At 47.8% G+C, this 14110-nt stretch overlaps 1 protein-coding gene and 1 pseudogene across 1 annotated transcript in view; both read left to right on the top strand.

Moving 5' to 3' along the window:
* The window catches only part of LOC137237997 (probable cytochrome P450 313a4), a 355606-nt gene that overhangs the window by 113166 nt on the left and 228330 nt on the right, over positions 1-14110 (top strand). The window lies entirely within an intron of this gene.
* Positions 1-14110, top strand: part of LOC137238651 (serine protease inhibitor 77Ba-like) — a 37738-nt pseudogene that overhangs the window by 3914 nt on the left and 19714 nt on the right.

Here is a 14110-nt window from a genome sequence, read left to right as displayed (position 1 = left end):
CCGAAGCAGGTCGCTGGCAGCCGGGAAAGCTCAAGCCGGGTCAGAAGGGCTGATCAGACGGATCAGCGTAGGGGTTTGGTTTCAAACCCCGTAGGTACGGGTAATTCGGGTAGTGGAGGGGTATCGAAAACGACACCCAATGCAGGCCCATATGGCGCTGTGAGAGGGATATGCAGAGGTCCGGCGAATGCGACGGACCAGCCCAGTGCCAGTAAGGAAGCCCTGTCGCGAGGAGATTTCCCAACGGGAGCCCTGGGGTCGACTCCTGCCAGGAAAGGTAGGCGATCGACGCCGCGTAGGAAAGCTCTGGGTGATCGGCGCCTAGCTGAGAAGATCTTGGAGCGCTACGGCGGAAGGGATGCAGCTCAGATTTCTCAGAAGCATTCCCGGACGCTGTAGTGGGCCAGGAGCGTCGTAGCTTGCGACGACCACACACCGGTGTCGAACGATGCGGGTGAGCAGCAGGGTTTGGGGGCTAGGAAACGGTAAAGGTCGGATGAGCGGAATGCTCAACGCCGAAATGGGCCCGAGGAGGTGGGCACGCAATTGCGTTTAGCGAAATCGCTAAACGAGCGGGCTCCACCACCCTCGGGGTCCTGGATAGGAGTAGGGAGGATGGTGCCATCTCCCGAGAGGAGTGGCTGTAGGTCGCCAGCGCCATATCAGCGGCCTATATGACCACTGTTATGGAAAGCCTAGGTCCGCGGCCATGCTTCGAATACTCGGGGTGGTATCATGGATTTAGGCTGATTACTTGTGCTGACAAGCGGTCGGCCTGTATCTTTAAGAAAATAATTTCTTTGGTTGGGGAGGTTTGGAGGGGGCCAGACTCGAGGCCGTGGAATGGAGGGATCTTCCCCTTCGACCGAGGGCTCGAGTTTGGTTGCCTGCCGGGCCTCCTCAGCCGGAGAAAATACTAGAGTTAATGCGTTATTGCAACCCGAACCTTCCGAGGCATAACTGGAGGTTCCTCAGAGGAGAGGAGGCTGTTGGGCCACGTCGGCAAGTGCTGATTCTGCTAAACGCAGTGTTCACCAGTCCTCTCTCTGACACGAGGGGGGTTATCTCCTATAGCCTTGAGCGTGTGGTTCTTAAAATCTACCACGCCGATTTCAGGGGAGATGGTTCCTCTCCCCCAGAGTCTGTTCGGGAGGTGGAGGCGTCCGCAGGGGAGCCAGTACCCATGGTTGTGGATGCTGACCCCGCTAATTTGGGCAGCGAAAGCACTGTTGACGTCCCGTCAATAGCGGGATCTGTCATCAGTGCTAGTCGTCTGGCTGATAGGGCAGAGGAGGAGCTCCTAGCCTCCAAGGGCGAATCATCGATCGCGGCAAATCAATCTTCACCATTCTAAGGCGGCTTCCGTAGTCCTTGTCCAGGAGCCATGGGTGAGTAGTAACTGCGGAAAAATTTATGGATTAAGGACGGGAAAATTCAACACCTTGGTGCATGTGGAGGCAGGAAGGCCTAGATACTGTGTGCTTATTAAAAAGGAATTTAAGGCATTTGTAACGAATTTACTTGCAAATCCTCTTATTTGCCCTTTTGCTAAGTTCGTATCACTAAACTGTTGAATAAATGACTCCAATATTGTATAATGGAAAAATGGCTTTTACTTAAGTACTTCACAATAACACTGTGATTTAATATATACTCGAGTAGGCAAATTTAAAAGTAATAAAACGGTATCCAAGTTCTCTAAGATCAAACAATTGCACAAACCCAAAAAGTTTTGAAAGTGACAAATCGTGGTTATTAAATTAAATAATTCTTCATTAATATCATGACGAATCTGTCGTTTTAGCCGCCGCAGAAATCGCATGACACACATAAGATCAAAAATATATTGCTGGAAAATACGAAAAATCCAAAACGTATAAAGATATGAACAATTTTTGCATCCCCTGTACCTTCCTTCTACTCACTAGCCGAACTACTATCAATACATAGCTACCCTGCTCTTCCGTCTACAACCCCTCAATTGTCTAAGCAATTAGTTACCGATTTAACTGAATAAAAGGGAAAAGCAAGTGAAAGCTTGCGACGACCACACACCGGTGTCGAACGATGCGGGTGAGCAGCAGGGTTTGGGGGCTAGGAAACGGTAAAGGTCGGATGAGCGTAATGCTCAACGACGAAAAGGGCCCGAGGAGGTGGGCACGCAATTGCGTTTAGCGAAATCGCTAAACGAGCGGGCTCCACCACCCTCGGTGTCCTGGATAGGAGTAGGGAGGATGGTGCCATCTCCCGAGAGGAGTGGCTGTAGGTCGCCAGCGCCATATCAGCGGCCTATATGACCACTGTTATGGAAATCCTAGGTCCGCGGCCATGCTTCGAATACTCGGGGTGGTATCATGGATTTAGACTGATTACTTGTGCTGACAAGCGGTCGGTCTGTATCTTTAAGAAAATAATTTCTTTGGTTGGGGAGGTCTGGAGGGGGCCAGACTCGAGGCCGTGGAACGGAGGGATCTCCCACTTCGACCGAGGGCTCGAGTGTGGTTGCCTGCCGGGCCTCCTCAGCCGGAGAAAATACTAGAGTTAATGCGTTATTGCAACCCGAACCTTCCGAGGCATAACTGGAGGTTCCTCAGAGTAGAGGAGGCTGTTGGGCGACGTCGGCAAGTGCTGATTCTGCTAAACGAAGAGTCCACCAGTCCTCTCTCTGGCACGAGGGGGGTTATCTCCTATAGCCTTGAGCGTGTGGTTCTCAAAATCTACCACGCCGATTTCAGGGGAGATGGTTCCTCTCCCCCAGAGTCTGTTCGGGAGGTGGAGGCGTCCGCAGGGGAGCCAGTACCCATGGTTGTGGATGCTGACCCCGCTAATTTGGGCAGCGAAAGCACTGTTGACGTCCCGTCAATAGCGGGATCTGTCATCAGTGCTAGTCGTCTGGCTGATAGGGCAGAGGAGGAGCTCCTAGCCTCCAAGGGCGAATCATCGATGGCGGCAAATCAATCTTCACCATTCTAAGGCGGCTTCCGTAGTCCTTGTCCAGGAGCCGTGGCTGAGTAGTAACTGCGGAAAAATTTATGGATTAAGGACGGGAAAATTCAACACCTTGGTGCATGTGGAGGCAGGAAGGCCTAGATACTGTGTGCTTATTAAAAAGGAATTTAAGGCATTTGTAACGAATTTACTTGCAAATCCTCTTATTTGCCCTTTTGCTAAGTTCGTATCACTAAACTGTTGAATAAATGACTCCAATATTGTATAATGGAAAAATGGCCTTTATTAAAGTACTTCACAATAACACTTATACTTTGCTACTAGCTGGCTTAATAACCAAACTGAGTGATAGCTCAAATGAAACTGAATTCTCGCCTCTACTGTTCTCGCATTTTTATACTTTTTGATTTCCTAGTTGCATACTTCTAGGCTTTTCCGTCCAGAACTTACTAGTTGGTTTCTCAGCTACGACTACAGATGTATAATTTGTATAGCTTCTCTCACACCCCAAGCGCTTGTATGTGTGAGCGACACTTCCACAATTATAATTGCCTACATTTATGAGCATCATCTCAATAAGATGTCTGCATGTGTTTGGGCATCTCATTTCCGCTGCGTGTACGTACATATGTGTAGACATAATGATTGAATTATACGTAATTGCAAATATTCGTAACACTGCCCTCCACCTAAGTCTGATCGTCCCGATCAGACAAATCTCTCGATCTAACCGCTGCTAGCCTCTCCAAATGAACCACTTTCATTTTGGTTCGTGGTTTGCCAATGGTTTGTATGCGGTACACTACATCGTTGATCCGTTTTACAACTTTGTATGGGCCTTCCCAGTTACACTGCAATTTCGGGGACAAACCTTTTTTTCGTTGTGGGTTGTATAGCAGCACCAAATCTCCTTCCTGAAACCCTTCCGAATTAATTGCTTTATCGTACCTCGCTTTCATCTTGTCATTCATAATCTTTGCTCGTTGCCTTACCAGATCGTGTATCTCTCTCAGCTCTTCTTCCAAGATAGCAGTGGATTTCTTGACATTCCTTTCCGCATCGGCATCTATCCCATACTTCAAATCAGCTGGCAGTCGAAGATCATTGCTAAAAATTACCTTTGCGGGAGTTTGGCCCGTTGTGTCATGTACTGCCGATCGGTAGGCCATCAAGAATAATGATATGTGTGTATCTCAGTCCTTATGGTATTTGTCTACTACTTTCCTTAAATGCTCCTCCAATGTTCTATTGAAACGTTCCACCATTAACATCGGACTGAGGATGCAATGCACTTGTCCGTGTTTTTCGAGTGCCCAACTTCTTGCACATTTCTTGGAACACAGCTGATTCAAAATTCCTGCCTTGGTCAGAATGTAACTCCATTGGTACACCATACATTGCACCCCATTCGTTTTTAACCACTTCTGCTACTGTTTCTGCTTCTTGGTTTGGGATTGGGTATACCTCTGGCCATTTACTGAAATAATCCATAACCACCAGTACGTATTTGTTTCCGCGGTTGCTAGTAGGAAATGGACCTGCGACATCCATGGCGATCCTTTCAAATGGTGCACCTGAAATATACTGCTTCATCTGGCCTTGACCTCGGGTTTTGGGCCCCTTCGCTCTGTTGCATACCTCGCAGTTGGCAATCCACTCGGTGACCGACTGACGGCAACCAACCCAATAGAATCTCTGCTTAATTTTCTCGAGTGTCTTCGTGATTCCAAGATGACCTCCACTTGGACCATTATGCAGCTCGCTGAGCACGTCAGGAATCCTCTTTCTGGGAACAACTATCAGTTTCTTCTTGCATTGACCATCATCACTCTCCCATACTCGATGCAAGCAACCGGATATCCATTATAAACTGTTCCACTGTGCCCAATATGACTTCGCAATGGGACTCTCTGCTGGCATCTCCTCTCTGCTTGGTCTTTCGTTTCTTCCGAGCCCTTGCACAACATGTGACAGATCTGTATCTTCTAGCTGACACTTTCTTAGTTGTTCCTTGTCCCATTCATCCGTACACGTTATAGTCATTAGCCGGACATCTATAATGTCTTCTTTGAACAGTGCTTGCATTCCAAACTACATGGTCTTCGTGACATTGCATCCGCATTTCCATGGGACCTACCTTTTCGATGCTCAATGGAAAAGTCATAGCTTTGTAGTCGCTCGATCCACCGTGCCAATTGTCCTTCCGGATTACGGAACTGCAGAAGCCATTTCAACGCTGCGTGATCTGTCCTGACACGGAATCGCTGGCCGTAGAGGTATTTGTGAAAATGTTTAATGCACTCTACCAATGCCAACAGCTCTCCCCGCGTAACACGGTAGTTCCTCTCTGGTTTTCCAATCGAACGGCTGTAATATGCAACTACCTTCTCCTGTCCATCGACCAGTTGTGATAAAACGCCTCCTATAGCATATTCACTCGCATCTGTATCTAGAATAAATGTTGCTCCTAGAATCGGATATGCTCACATTGGGGCAGTGCACAAACGCTCCTTCAATGTTTGGAAAGCCACTTCTTGCTCTTTCTTCCATTCAAAAGCTTTGTTTTTTCTTGTAAGCTCATGGAGGCTATGGGCTACGCTGGAAAAATTTGGTACAAATCGGCGGTAATATGTGCACAGCCCAAAGAAACTTCTCAATTCATGTAGGTTCTGTGGTCTTGGCCAATCCTTTACAGCCTCTATTTTTTAGTTCGCAGTGCAGATGCCCTCTGTCGTTACCTTGTGACCCACATAATTGACTTCCATTTTAAACAGCGCACACTTTTTGGGACTTAACTTCAGATCAGCGCCAGCTATTCTCTGGAAAACTTCCTCCAAGTTCTTTAGATGTTCATCAAAATTCTTGCCCAATACGATGATATCTTCCAGGTACACCAAGCATGTTTTCCAATGTAGTCCTTTCAGTACCTGGTCCATAAATCTCTCAAAAGTAGCTGGTGCATTACAAAGTCCAAAAGGCATCACTGTAAATTGCCACATACCATCACCGACACTGAAGGCCGTTTTCTCTTTATCTTCCTCCTTTACCTCAACTTGCCAATAGCCGCTTTTCAAGTCCAGTGTGGAAAACCATTTCGTACCAGATAGCGAGTCCAGAGTGTCGTCAATTCTTGGCAATGGGTAGCTATCCTTTTTCGTAACGTCATTCAACTTCCGGTAGTCCACGCAAAACCTCATTTTCCCATCCTTTTTCTTCACAAGTACCACAGGTGAGCTCCATGGACTAGCTGATGGTTCGATGACGCCGCTGTCGCTCATTTCTTGTATGATTTGACTCACAACTTCCCGCTTCGCCAGTGGAACACTACGTGGAGCTTGACGGATCGGCCTTGCATCTTCCGTGTCAATTTGATGTTTCACAACATTGATGCTGCCTGGTTTGGAACCATTTGGTCAAATATGTTCGCGTACTTTAGGAGAAGTTGTTTTGCCTTACTCTGATAGGCTTCCTCTAGCCCCTGCGTCCATGCCGTGATGTCATTTGAAAGATTAGTATTACTAGATGAAACGTGTTCCTGGAGCTGTTCACAGTTAATAACTATTTCGGCCTCTTGGCATCTTCCCAAAATAGCTCCTTTGGTCAAATTGAATGATGACTTGAACTCATTGAGTACTCTTACCGGAATACGTCCATCTTGTTTTGTCATAGCCAGGGTTTTTCCTACAAGTGTGTTCAGTGCTGATTTATTTGCTGCTCCGACAACCCACAATTTGTTTGTCCCACAATCTCCATCAACCTTTGCCCAGATGACTGCATCTGATTTTGGTAGTATTTGCTGACTCTCTTCCACCAGAACTCGTTTACTGCTGTAGCCTCTCTCGTAGCCGAAATTAAGTGGCACATCCATGTTCTTATATCGCATCGTCTTGCTTTGCATATCGATCTTGATGCCTTGGTTGATTAAGAAGTCCACTCCAATTATGATTTCATCTGCAATACCTGCCATTATAAAATTGTGTAGTACCGTGACGTTCCCAATTGCTACTTCACATTCTACTTTTCCAATTACCTGGGTCTCCTCTCCCGTGGCTGTACGTAATCTTGCTCCAAGCAATGGTCTTATCTTCTTGTTGGCTAAATCTGATCGAATGATGGAATGGGATGCACCCGTATCTACAGTCAGTAAACGTTCCTTTCCATCCACATGTCCTCCGACAGTAAGATTGCTTAACCTTCTTCCAATTTGCGAGATAGAGATTATGGGACATTCAATTGAGGGAGCCAGCTGTCGCCCCTTGCGGCTGACTCGCTTTAGTTTAACGATTGAGTGGATTTGGAGATTTGCTCGTCTCCTTCAGCTCTGCATTTACGGCCACCCACATTGCTGGAATTTTTAGGATTGGTACTGCAATAACGTGCAATGTGCCCTGGCTTCCCACACTTAAAGCATTTGACGGCAGCATCGTTTTTCTGCTGCGTTCCTTTTAATGCTTCCAAAATTGTGTCTACCCAGTCTGGCCTTTCCACTTCCACGCGATGAGCTTTGTATGCGGGCTTACTCAAAAGTGACGCTGTTTCCTGAGTCAGTGCGTGGGATACCTTTTCAGCAAATGTTAGTTTTGATTCGCATATGTAGCCCGCTTCGTTTCCACATCTCGTATGCCATTTATGAAGCTCTGGATTTTTACCCTTTCAGTGTATTCCACAGGTGCGTCCGCATTTGCCAAATGAGCCAACCTTTCAACATCCGAAGCAAACTCTTGCAAAGTCTCATTAGCTTTTTGGTAACGGTTTTGCGATTCTATTTGAAATATCTGTTTCCTGTGTTCGCTTCCATATCGCCGTTCTACAGCAGCCATCAATGCGTCATAACTGTTCCGTTCGTACTCTGGAATAGTCTGTAAGATTTCGGCAGCTGGTCCTTCCAATGCTACGAAGAGTGCGGCAACTTTATCTTCCACATTCCAGTTGTTCACTGCTGCGGTCTTCTCAAACTGTAGCTTAAAGACATGGAAAGGAACAGAACCCTCAAAGGATGGTGTTTTTACCTTCGTATTGCTTGCTGAAATAACTGGGCGATTTAGTTGCAGCTCCTGTATACGACCTTTTAAAGCATCTACCTCAGCCTCGATTTTGTTCACAAACTGCATTATTTTTTCGTCCATACGGGCTTCTAGTTGCACAGAGATGTGCTGAAATTTGTCCCGACATTTCGGATATACGTGCCTCCTGTGCTTCAATCCTGGATGCTATTTGTGACGACATTTCGGATATACGTGCCTCCTGTGTTTCAATCCTGGATGTTATTTGTGACGACATTTCGGATATACGTGTCTCCTGTGATTCCATCTGTGATGACATATACGTTTTCTGTTCTTCTAGTTGAGATGGCATTGTCGATGTTTGAGCAGATGTTGCAGCCAAAATCATGTTCAAGTCTGTGCTCGTAACTGTCTGCGATGTTTCGTTTTTCTCTTCAATTTTGTTGTTGTCTCGTCCCCATCAGGATAAAAGACATACTCGTCCACATCAATTCCTTCTGCTTCCATTGCCTCTCGTAGCCGTGCCTGAAGTTCGAGTTTAACGCCGCTTGTATTCAATCCACGGCTCTCCAACTCCTTCTTCAGTTGCTGGATCTTCAATTCACTGAACTTTGCCATGTCCTTGTTGTCCTCTGGAATTTATTCAACAATTCCTCTTCTGACACCAATTGTAACGAATTTACGTGCAAATCCTCTTATTTGCCCTTTTGCTAAGTTCGTATAACTAAACTGTTGAATAAATGACTCCAATATTGTATAATGGAAAAATGGCCTTTATTAAACTACTTCACAATAACACTTATACTTTGCTACTAGCTGGCTTAATAACCAAACTGATTTATAGCCCAAATGAAACTGAATTCTCGCCTCTACTGTTCTCGCATTTTTATACTCTTTGATTTCCTAGTTGTATACTTCTAGGCTTTTCCATTCCAGAACTTACTAGTTGCTTTCTCAGCTACGACTACAGATGTATAATTTGTATAGCTTCTCTCACACCCCATGCGCTTGTATGTGTGAGCGACACTTCCACAATTATAATTGTCTACATTTAGGAGCATCTCAATAAGATGTCTGCATGTGTTTGGGCATCTCATCTCCGCTGCGTGTACGTACATATGTGTAGACATAATGATTGAATTATTGATGTGTGTACAGTCACTGCTTAGCATCGGCTTAGAGATGGCAGTACCCCTTAGTGTTGCAAATATTCGTAACACTTTTATTCTCTCTAATTTCAGCAATGCTGACGAACCCACGGTCTGCCTCGAGCGAGGCAGTAACGAATTGTGTGTGGTCTCAGCGTATATACCCCGTGGGGACGTAACGAGACCACCACCTGTGATACTGGGCGAAATCACCGCTGAAGCAAGGCGGAGAGGCGTTGGCGTAATCATAGGTGCCGATGCTAATGCACACTATAGCATATGGGGTAGCTCGGATACGAACACCAGAGGTGAGTCTTTATTTACTTTTATTGTAGATGAGGGACTTTGTATATATAATAGGGGGAATGACGCGACTTTTATTACTGCGGTAAGGGAGGAGGTCCTGGAGCTCACCCTGATTAGCAGAGAACTGGAAGATCGGATATCCGGCTGGAGGGTTCTCAACGAGCACTCCTTCTCTGATCACCGATATATTCAGTTCTCGGTGAATGAAGAACGTCCCGGTAAAATATCTTTTAGGGACCCTAAAAGTATCAACTGGGACTTGTATTGTAGGAAGTTGGGAGAGCTATTGCCTGAGGCGCCTATCGTTGGTTCGGACCTCTCCGAATCTGAAATAGACGGTCTGGTGGAAAACTTCACCTCGGCAAGCAATAGTGCCTTTCAACTGTCCTGCCCACTGAAAACTTACAGGGGGAAGGGCAAGCCGCCCTGGTGGTCTAATTCTCTTGACGACCTCAGAGCGTCTAGTAGGCGGCTCTTTAACAGAGCCAGGAGGAGTAAATTACCCTCGGACTGGGAGCTCTATAAGGTGAGTCTGGGGATTTATAAATACGAAATAAGGATAGCCAAGCGAGATTCATGGCGAAGCTTCTGCGAAAACGTAGAAGGCTGCAATCAATCCGCGAGGCTTAGAAAAATACTGTCTAGGAATCCCGCCCCTCGGGGGTATCTGAGAGATGATGGTGGGGGCTGGTCGATGAGTAGTGAGAAGTCCCTAAGACTTTTACTGGACAATCATTTTCCCGAAGTCCCAGTTGCACAGGGATCTTCGCTGTGTGGTCGGCGGTTGCCGGCCATGCAGAAATGCCTGTCATTCCACTTCGGGAATTTCAAATATCCTGGCCTATAAGTTCGTTCAAGCCCTATAAGTCACCCGGCCCGGATGGCATCATTCCTGCGCAACTTCAAAGGTCTTTAGGGATTTCTCGCCGCTGGTTGGCCATCATCTACACTAACTGCCTCAGGCTTAACTATATTCCTAAGTCGTGGCACACGGTTAGGGTCATCTTCATTCCGAGGGCCGGCAGGAGCTCTCATGTATCACCTAAGGATTTCAGGCCAATCAGTCTCTCGTCGTTTCTTCTTAAGACGTTGGAGCGGTTGATTGACCTGCGGGAAAGGATACCTCGGGGGTTACTGTCGGCTTCACAGCATGCGCACTGCTAGGGCAGATCGACGGAAACGGCTCTCCATTCGATTGTAAAGCAAATAGAGGGGTCCCTAGAACACAAAGAGTATGCTCTGGGTGCCTTTATAGACATCGAGGGGCTTTTAACATTGTCTTACCGGGGCCAATCGAAAGAGCTCTGGTGGGTTTAGGAGTCGAAGCGGCTCTGGTTGAATTTATTAGCAAACTTCTTTGCGGCAGAATTGTCGCAGCGGAGTGGGGACGGGCCATAATTAAGAGGAAGGTTTGCAGGGGCACGCCACAGGGAGGTGTCCTATCTCCTCTGCTCTGGGTTGTGGTAGTCAACGAGCTTCTTGTGGAGCTGGAAGCCAATGGTTGTCGGGTGGTTGCCTATGCAGATGACCTCGCTATCCTAGTCAGAGGCACCCTGTACGATGTTCTGCAGGGCTACCTCGATACTGTGGCTAGGTGGGCTGAATCATGTGGATTGGCGGTCAACCCGGGAAAAACAGAATTGATTCTTTTTACAGGGAGATATAAGATACCCGACTTCAGAACTCCTTCGATTGGAGGGATACCGTTGGTATTTACTGACAGGTTCAAATATTTGGGAATTGTTCTGGACAAGAAGCTGTCCTGGAGGTCCAATGTGGAACATAGGGCCAGGAAGGCCGCGGTTGCCTTGTACTGCTGCAGGGGGGCTATCGGAAAGAGGTGGGGGCTCTCGCCAGGAGTAGTACACTGGCTTTATGAGATGGTGGTCAAACCTATTCTGCTCTATGGGGTGCTGGTCTGGTGGAAAGCACAGGACACGGCGAGCACCTCCAAAATTTTAGTGTCAGTGCAACGGACGGCGCTTACTGGTATCAGTGGCGCTCTGCGAACAACACCTACCTTGGCACTGAATGTCATGCTGAATATACATCCAGTAGATATTGCGGGAAAGGCAGCCGCGGCCCGGTCGTTGGTCAGGCTTCGGGATATGGGGTATATGCTTTCTGATTTCGGACACTCTAGCCTTCTTACTAGTTTCGACTTTATCCCGGACAGGACGGACTATTGCATGCCGATAGCCGCTCCCTATGCAACCTTCACCCCAGTCATTCCCCCGAGGGAGGGGTGGGGAAGAGGAATTTTCTGGGGCATGGGACCGGTTAACTTGTTCACGGATGGGTCGAAGTTGGACGGAAAGGTTGGCGGGGGAGGGGGGGGGGGGGGTCTTTTGTCAAGAGCTAAATGTAAGCCGCAAGTTTAAGTTGGCTGATCACTGCAGTGTATTCCAGGCGGAAGTTGCTGCGATTAAGGATGCGGTGGATGAAATGCTATCCAGCGCTACAACGGTTAGGGAACTTAACATCTACTCTGATAGCCAAGCGGCGATAAAGGCCTCCAGCTCAACTACAGTGCGATCGAGGGTGGTCTGGGAGTGCCTGACCTCACTTGCGATTGCATCGAATTATTTTACAATTAAGATTATCTGGGTCCCGGGCCATAGTGATATTCCGGGTATCTGTCAAGCGGATCTCTTAGCCCGAATCGGAACAACTGAACGGGATGAACATGTCTGTAGGGATTTCGGGATTCCGCTAGCCACCTGTGGATTGCTCTTCCATAGCTGGGCCTTGAGTCAGCTCAGCAAACGTTGGGCGGACACTACGTCTTGCAGGGTAGCAAGACCTTTCTGGCCGAAAGTGGATGGCAGGAGATCTGCTGAAATAATTGGGTTCACTAAGGCTCACCTATCAATGGTCATTGGGGTTTTGACAGGGCACTGTCCCATGGGTATCCATGAGATATGTCTCAATATATTGGAAACTCCATCCGGCTGCAGCTGTATGGAGGATGATGAGGTGGAATCACCAAATCACTTTATGCTTGATTGCCCAGCTTTTGTCAGAACTAGGCGAAAGTATTTCGGTCGCGACTCACTTGGATCTCCCGAGGAGCTATGCAAGGTTGAGATCGGGATCATTCGGAACTTTATCGTTGCTACCCAACGGTTCTCTAAGTAGTTATATCTACGTCACCGTTATTTTAGTTTATTATATGTGGTATCACAACGGACCTTCATGTTGTCCAAGTGAGCTTCCCCTATCAGGGAAGCTACCACCCAACCTAACCTAGTGGCGTTTATCGCGGTGGTAGTGCTATATCGAAAGCCATGCTGATGATTGGCAAGACGCAAATTTGCAGAGAAATAGGGAAGCAGAATGGCTTCAAGAATCTTGGCTTCTGGCGATGGGAGAGATATCGGACGATAAGAATCTCGTATGTAAGCTGGTTTCCCAGGCTTTGGTAGCGGAACCACCCTGGCTATTTTTCTTTTCATTTTCGGGGATAGCGAAGGTTAGATAATTAAGTCCCGTTTTACCTAGTATGAGGTGGGATTTGTCTAAGGCTGGGGTAACGCTCAGTCAATCCAGAGGCGAGTAAAGGTCCCAGAAACCCCTACTGCAGCAGCTTTTCGTTCAAATATGGTATGGGATGGAGGAGAGCGGCGGCTACCGGTCGTCGTAGCAGAGGGGGATCGGTAGGGCCGTTGAACGGTAACGGACGGATTAGTACGGCGGTATGGAAGTAGTGGCGGGATCAACACAGTGGCTGAGCAGCGATGTAGTAGCGGAGGGATTGGTACTGCGGTATGGAAGCGGTACCGGGATCAGCACGGCGGCTTAACGGCGGTAGGATAGCGGACGGCCAACGGGCGTCGCAGCAGCAGCGTGATGGAAGCGGCGGCGGGATCATCACGGCGGTGGGATAGCGGATGGACAACGGGCGTCGTAGCAGCGGCGGGTTCAGCACGGCGGCGGAACGGCGCTAGGATAACGGACGGCCCACGGTCGTCGTAGCAGCGGCGGGATCAGCACGGCGGCTAAAAGGCGGTAGGATAGTGGACGCCCAACGGGCGTCGCTGCAGCAGCGGGATATAAGCGGCGGCAGGATAAGCACAGCAGCTGAATGGCAGTAGGATAGCGGACGTCCAACTGGCATCATAGCAGCAGCGGGATGGAAGCAACTGCGGCACCAGATAAGCTTGCTTAGTCTTTCGACGTCGTGCCACTCAACACCTAGGTGGGGGACGGAGGGAGAAAGTCCGAAGACACCACTCCTGTCTGCCAGGCCAGGTGAAGGGTAACCCGCGCCATGACAGCGCCTTCTTCCGCTCAGCCCGAGCCTTTTCGAGATATCGCCATAAAGATGGACCAGGGGTGACTCTAGAATTTGTTTGTAGGATATGAGTATCAAATGAAAGGTGTTAATGAGTATTTTAAGAGGGCGTGGGCTTAGTTCTATAGGTGGACGCCTTTTCGAGATATCGCCATAAAGGTGGACCAGGGGTGACTCTAGAATGTGTTTGTACGATATGGGTATCAAATTAAAGGTGTTAATGAGTATTTTAAAAGGGAGTGGGCCTTAGTTCTATAGGTGGATGCCTCTTCGAAATATCGCCATAAAGGTGGGCCAGGGGTGACTCTAGAATTTTTTTGTACGATATGGGTATCAAATGAAAGGTGTTAATGAGTATTTTAAAAAGAAGTGGGCCTTAGTTCTATATGTGGACGCCTTTTCGAGATATC

The sequence above is a fragment of the Eurosta solidaginis genome, chromosome 1, assembly GCF_040869045.1.
Source record: "Eurosta solidaginis isolate ZX-2024a chromosome 1, ASM4086904v1, whole genome shotgun sequence".
Classification (NCBI taxonomy): Eukaryota; Metazoa; Arthropoda; class Insecta; order Diptera; family Tephritidae; genus Eurosta; species Eurosta solidaginis.
Note: the sequence above shows the minus strand (reverse complement) of the source record. Positions and strands in the feature narration are given on the sequence as shown.